Consider the following 6,000-nt stretch of genomic DNA (forward strand, 5'->3'; position numbering starts at 1 on the left):
ACAGAGGTGATCAAAGTACGTCCTGCAGATCAGGCCCTTCAAAGAACTGTCACGAGGGAAAACAGGAAACAGGTAACTACTAGCTTTTCAACTCTGTCAAAGAAGCAGTTTTCCCTTGGCCACAAACAGTAGCAGAGGCATAACCCCATAGGCAAGTTCTGGCCTCCACACTAGGGACATCTGGTATCTCAAGTGCCCGTGAGAGTTTTTGCTCAGTATTTTCCAACTCAGCTCTTGCACTTTCCAGATTCCGCCTATTTGAGTTCTTCTTTCTTTCAGGGCCATATCCAAATTCACAATTTACAAAATCCAAAGCAGATGGAGAAGCTACCACTCTGAAGGTGTTTGAGACAGCCTGAAATCACATCTCTTTAAAGAAGGTTTAAGATCAGCAGCAGTCAACAGGTTTTTTCACCTCCTCTATAAAGAGTAATTTGGCCCTGGGGAAACCTGCTGACTGTAGCAGCTGTCCTGGCATGCAGGTACTAGCCTTAAGCAGCCTGGAAAAGAAAGAACAGCTTCAGTAGAACAGCATAAGACTTAAGTAGCAATTAGCAAGAAAAAAATCATATGCCCAGAATATATCCATGATAGTAGGTATTGATACCTTATTCTTCAAAATATTTCCTGACAAACAGGGCACTACTTATGATCTAGAATTGAAGCTTAAGAGATTGCCTACTTTTGTACTGTATCAATTCTGCCAATAAAAGATTAAAAACTCTTCCTGTAAGCTTTCCCCAATGTCTTTTGAATAACTAAGTCATTATTCAGAAAAGCAGTCATAAATAAATCTTTATGCCCCTCCTCATTCCCCAAAGCCACATATAAATAAATACAAATTTAAAATCATGTACTGAATGGAGCACAACTGTTGTCGCTGCTATTGGTGACTGTACTTTATTATGATTATGAAATAAATGATTAAATAACCAGCTCAATCACTAGAAGTCTTCTCTTGCAAAATTTTGTAAATATCTTTATTACTCCCACACTTTCAAAAAGCAGTAATAAAAACCAGGGAAAAAACAAATCTTTCTATACTTATACCATATGTGACATAATAAGAGGAAAAAAAGAAGAACAAACCCACATTTTTCTGGAAGATGTAAAAATCAACACAGCACACTTACTGTAAGTGTTCCATTATTTAAAATAAGTCTTTGGATTCTTGTTTATCTCTAACTTCATTTTTAGGGCAATATTTTTATCAGCTTTGATCACTGTCCACAAGTCTGAGAAGTGACTTATTATCTTGAGTATGAAATTCATAAACTTCATTCAACTAAATTCAAAACTTTTTAGAGAGAGAACTCTATAGGCCAATGAGACACCAGCCTCTCAAGAGAGATGAAGTTTGTTAGGGAGTTAACCCTCACTAAAAGATTCCCAAGTCACTTACATTAAAAAAGCCTTGGATTGAGTTAAACTGATTAACAATAAGCTTTTAGATTTAACTTTGTCCTTTCCCAACCTTCGTACTTATCTAAACACTCATCGTTCCTTCAAAAATTTCAAACATCAGCATTTCCTCAGGCTTTTCACGTAAGCCTCTAGCCATATAAGATAAAATTCAACAGTCTGGCCTCCACCCATCTCTAAACCATGAAAAATACAAATATAAATACATAGTCTCCTAAGAGGTTGAATATATATTCTGAGTACAGAATGAGAAATAGTTAGTACAGAAATTATTAAAGTGGGCAAAAAGTATCAGGCAGGCACTGTTTGTGCCAGAGAATAGTCTTTCACGTACCCATTAAAGAAAACAAACAAACAACCCCACCCCTACATGTTCAAGTATATAAAACCCCTGCAATGTTAGCATATCAGTCTAAGCGTTTTAAAGTTGGAGTTGCAATTGGTTATCTCAGCCATTTCCACCTTCCTTGGCAGTTCTGGGTTTCATGGTGGTGTTTGGGTATTTTGTCCCTGAGGTGTTAGTGTTTATTTTCAGACGGTATCATTCTCTCAATCCCTCCACCTTCTGCAGTAACACAAAAGACACTTAGGAAAGTAGCTTTTCATTATATATTTATAAATAAATATATATTTTTATATAAACATGCGTATTTATACACACACACTCTTTTCGGTATCTAAATCCTGTTTTTCCTACATGCTTTGCCCACACCTTATTCTGGAACACCTCCACTGTCGTTACTTCAGGAACACAAATAGCCATCTGTTAACAGTTATTTGGATCCTAACCCATCTCTGTATAAACCACATAACAACGCACAGGATTACCTAGCACAGAACAAACTTTGCAAGAACCATTACTTTTTGCAGTGTATTTTATAAATGAAACGTGTAGCAGACTGAGAAAGGAAGAAACTGCTCGCTGGGAAGACATTTTGACCACAAAATGCCAGCACTGCTAGAAGCTGAAGCCCGAGCCATTTTTTGTTTCTCTAGTAATCTATGGCAGAAGCTGTCAATTCATCCATCAAGATTTATGAAGACGTGCTATAGATCTGGCCTATCTATACAGCTGGTTAGATACCAGTAAGTTCACAGTCACATATTTTGTGGGTGTGAGCAAACGGTTATACTGACACCTGTTTTGGTTTGACTACTCAGACAAAGATTCAAGTAACAAACAGCTAAACAAATCTACACACATTAGCGAACGTTTGTATTGCCGGCTAGAAGACAAATACTGAATCGTTTCTTATATTACAATGTTTTTTCCTTAGTGAAGGCTTAAGCTCAAGAAGTATACAGAAACGCAGAACTCAAGGACCGCCTTATCCAATATATTAATCTGTGTCAATGTAATTAATATCAATTTAAAAAAGAATTTAATCTCCTCCATAGCTTTAATTGAGGAATAAGTCATAACAAACCCTAAACAATGTTTGTATAGCATTAGACGTGTAGTGCATATATATGATATATACACATTTATATGCATACAGTCACTTTCACGTCCATATTTCTACCACTGTGACAAGTTTAAGTAAACAATAGTCATCAACATTAATGCACGTAGTTGCATACACCCTGCAAAACAAAACTTTTTCTCTCAGCAGCAAGGTGAAATATATTTTTCCCACTGTATTTGACAGAAATAAATATCAAAAAAGAAAAAAAAAAATCGAGGGGAATTTGGCCTTGCTTAAATAAAACTGATTCTTGGTGTACTATCATATTCTCCAATATAGTGTAACAAGACAAAAGTCATCATTCAACATGGTTACTAAATCCAGGAAAATCCTATAGCGGTTATACAAAAATCAAGCTTCTTGGAAGATACTTGACCATTCAATTTTATAGAAATAAGGGTAAAACATTTAAATTGCTATGGGGAAAAAACAATACAAGGGAAACCATCTGGGCTTTTCTTCCAAGAAAATATGTTTTGGCAGCAGATGTATTGCAATTTGTGCTGCGCATCCCAAGCCTTATATGGGATCACCCAACTTTCTTCCATAGAAGATGACGTTTCCAACACTTCTTTTCAAACTGATTTTCACATCCTTCCTTTTCCCATCTTATGGAAGTGGCTTAGACAAGGAGGTACAACAACTCAGAGTGGCACAACAGGTCTTTTTGTTTTACTAAAAGTGACAGCTAAATAGCACCAAAGATAAAGGTCAACACTGGCACAGAAAAACATACGTAACTTTCAGAACCTTCCCTCATATTGAGGATATGTACCTGCATCTAACATTCTGAAATGCCGTATCAGTTGGTTCTGTAATTCCTCCATTCTATGATTTTCAAGTTGAAAAGTCTTCAAGACAACACTGATTGGAAGACAGACAGGCAAATCTATGTTGAAGCACGCAAGCAATCCAACTTTTAATACTGACATGTGCGAACAGTAGAATACAGCTGAATATAGAAACACTCAAGTGAGACTCTTTTTTTCCCTTTCTAAGATCACTACAGATATTGGCCTGAAGAAAGTGTCAAACCTTTAGAAGTGCATGGCAAGATAATCACACTTTAAGCAATCAGTTTAACAAATACAAGCAAGTTCAGGCTTGCTCCTAGCTTCTGCTAAACCACGTACTAGATTAAGATAAAAAAAAACCAGGTAAAAAGCCCAAAACAAAACAAAAAACACTACAACAGGACTTACCATGGAGCAGAATGAAATCTGCCAGTGGTGAAGTTCATCTTCCCATTGTAGTTGACTGCATACACACTGACAAAATTAAGAGGCCTAGAAAACGTAGATCATTAAAGATCTTTCAAAAAATCTACGTGATGCAATCTGCATAGTGACTGCATGCTCCAAAAAAACCCAGCAAACTCTCAAATAACCTTTTTAAAGTGGTTCCTTAATGAATTAACATTTGGGTCAACTCAGAGCAAGATAACTGATTGCAACAATTCCGATAGAACTGTTCCCCTCCCAAACGCAAGGAAGTTACTAAGTGTAGTTCCACGCAGTGGATAATTACGAAATACCTTTAAGTACATCCTGTGTCAAAATGTTTGTTTGTTTGTTTGTTTTATTTCAGAACACTTCTCTTCCAGGGAAAGGTTCGGCCACCTTTGCTACCTCAGAATCAAACCTCATACCGCAAGAAATTCCAGTGGAACAACTTGCAGACAGTCTCCGGAGTAAGGAACTGCATGGCATGAATAAGCAAACTAAAGGTGGAATTGGCCGAGTACACTTTAGCAAGTTGCTGTGGCAACACTTGGGTGCTGTATCACTCACTTTTTGTTTTTTCTATCTAGGACATGCTAGTGGATCTTTGACTTTCTCAAAGTGAACTTTATGCATTTTCTGATAAAATTCCCAGAAATATACTGGCAGCTAACAAGAAGTCCGTTCGTGTCTAACTTCACAAAAACAACTCATAGAGTAAATAAATACACAGTAATAAAACACTGCTCCTTAGTATGGCATTTAGAGACCGTTAAAATAATTTAAGCTAGGAAAAAAAAAAAAAACAAAAAAACAAGAGGAAAATAATACACGCCTTATTTTCTACCTGCCTACGAGCTATTTCTTGTCAGATTCCAACTTTGGTATCTGACGCTCATCTGAAGCATGCCCTGTACCAAACCACTCAGCCTCGCCCCTGAACTCGCCGGTAACTTTAAAGTTACTCTCCAGCAGTGCCGTTTTCGCTGGCCGCTGCGCTGCCGGCGGGACCGGGACCTCCAGCACCACAGCAGCGGCCCACGGGGAAGCTCCGTGCCCGCAGCAGCCCGGCCCGGGGAGCCGCCCGCGCAGGCCGCCGCGCCGCGTACAGGGCAGCGGGCGGGCAGTCCTTGCCCTCTGCCTCGCAAACTCCGCGCCCCGCGGAGGCCGGCTTACCTCTGGCAAAAAGCAGCAGGGAAGGCGGGGAGAGAGGGGCAGGGGGAAAGAAGAGCAGGACTTAAGATTGCCTCAGATTTCTCTTCTCCCTGCGGCTCCCCGATCACTTGTCTCGCTTTCTTTCTCTTTCCTTCCTGCCTGCCTCCACACCCCACCCCACCCCACTCCACTCCACTCTACCCCACCCCCGCGCTGCTCCCCGGCAAGCCGCGCCCGCGGCGCGGAGCCCCCGCCCTCCTTCGCTCCCGCAGCGGGCGGCCGCACCTGGGCGCGGGCGGGGAGCGCCTGCCGCTCCGCGCCCCTCCGCGCCGCCGCTCCGCGCGTGGGCCGGCGGGGCGGGGGCTCAGGGCGTGCTCGCCGGGCAGCATATTTCTTGAGGAGTCAGGAGGAGGCCTGCTGGCAGCCGCAGGCTTCGGCCCTGGGAGTGCGCGCTGCCCCAGCGCATCCCTTCGCAGGCGCCCGTGTCCCCCTCAGCGACTTGGGCTGGGGTGGCGGCAGGGCTCCCTCCCGGTTCCCTCCCTGCCTGGGAGCCGCGGGCTGCAGGGCAGCCGGCAGCCCGGCCAGCGAGCAAAGGGCTCCCCTCTATCACCTCTGGCAGCAAACGGAGCCACCTCAGGGCGGGCGCTCTGGGTGCGAGGAAGCAGTGCTGCCTTACAGTAGTGGAACAGCTGTTGAGTGATCACTTGCTTTAAAAAAAAAAAAACAAAAAAATTACT

At 42.0% G+C, this 6,000-nt stretch overlaps 1 protein-coding gene across 3 annotated transcripts in view; it reads right to left on the reverse strand.

The window, feature by feature from the left end:
• ARAP2 (ArfGAP with RhoGAP domain, ankyrin repeat and PH domain 2) overlaps window positions 1-5,404 on the reverse strand; it is a 127,677-nt gene extending 122,273 nt beyond the window's left edge. The window contains exons 1-2 of one of the 3 annotated variants that reach the window (XM_087737376.1): window positions 5,285-5,402; window positions 4,091-4,174 (exon numbers count right to left, since the gene is read on the reverse strand). The gene's annotated coding sequence lies outside the window, so the exon portion shown is untranslated. Of the gene's footprint in view, window positions 1-3,663; window positions 3,737-4,090; window positions 4,175-5,284 lie in introns of those variants that run through there. The other 2 variants (XM_087737378.1, XM_087737379.1) reach the window with 2 other exon arrangements.
• Between the last annotated feature and the right edge of the window lie 596 nt (window positions 5,405-6,000).

The sequence above is a fragment of the Nipponia nippon genome, unplaced genomic scaffold (genome assembly GCF_047370975.1).
Source record: "Nipponia nippon isolate SJK-2023a ecotype South Korea unplaced genomic scaffold, ASM4737097v1 scaffold_6, whole genome shotgun sequence".
NCBI lineage: Eukaryota > Metazoa > Chordata > Aves > Pelecaniformes > Threskiornithidae > Nipponia > Nipponia nippon.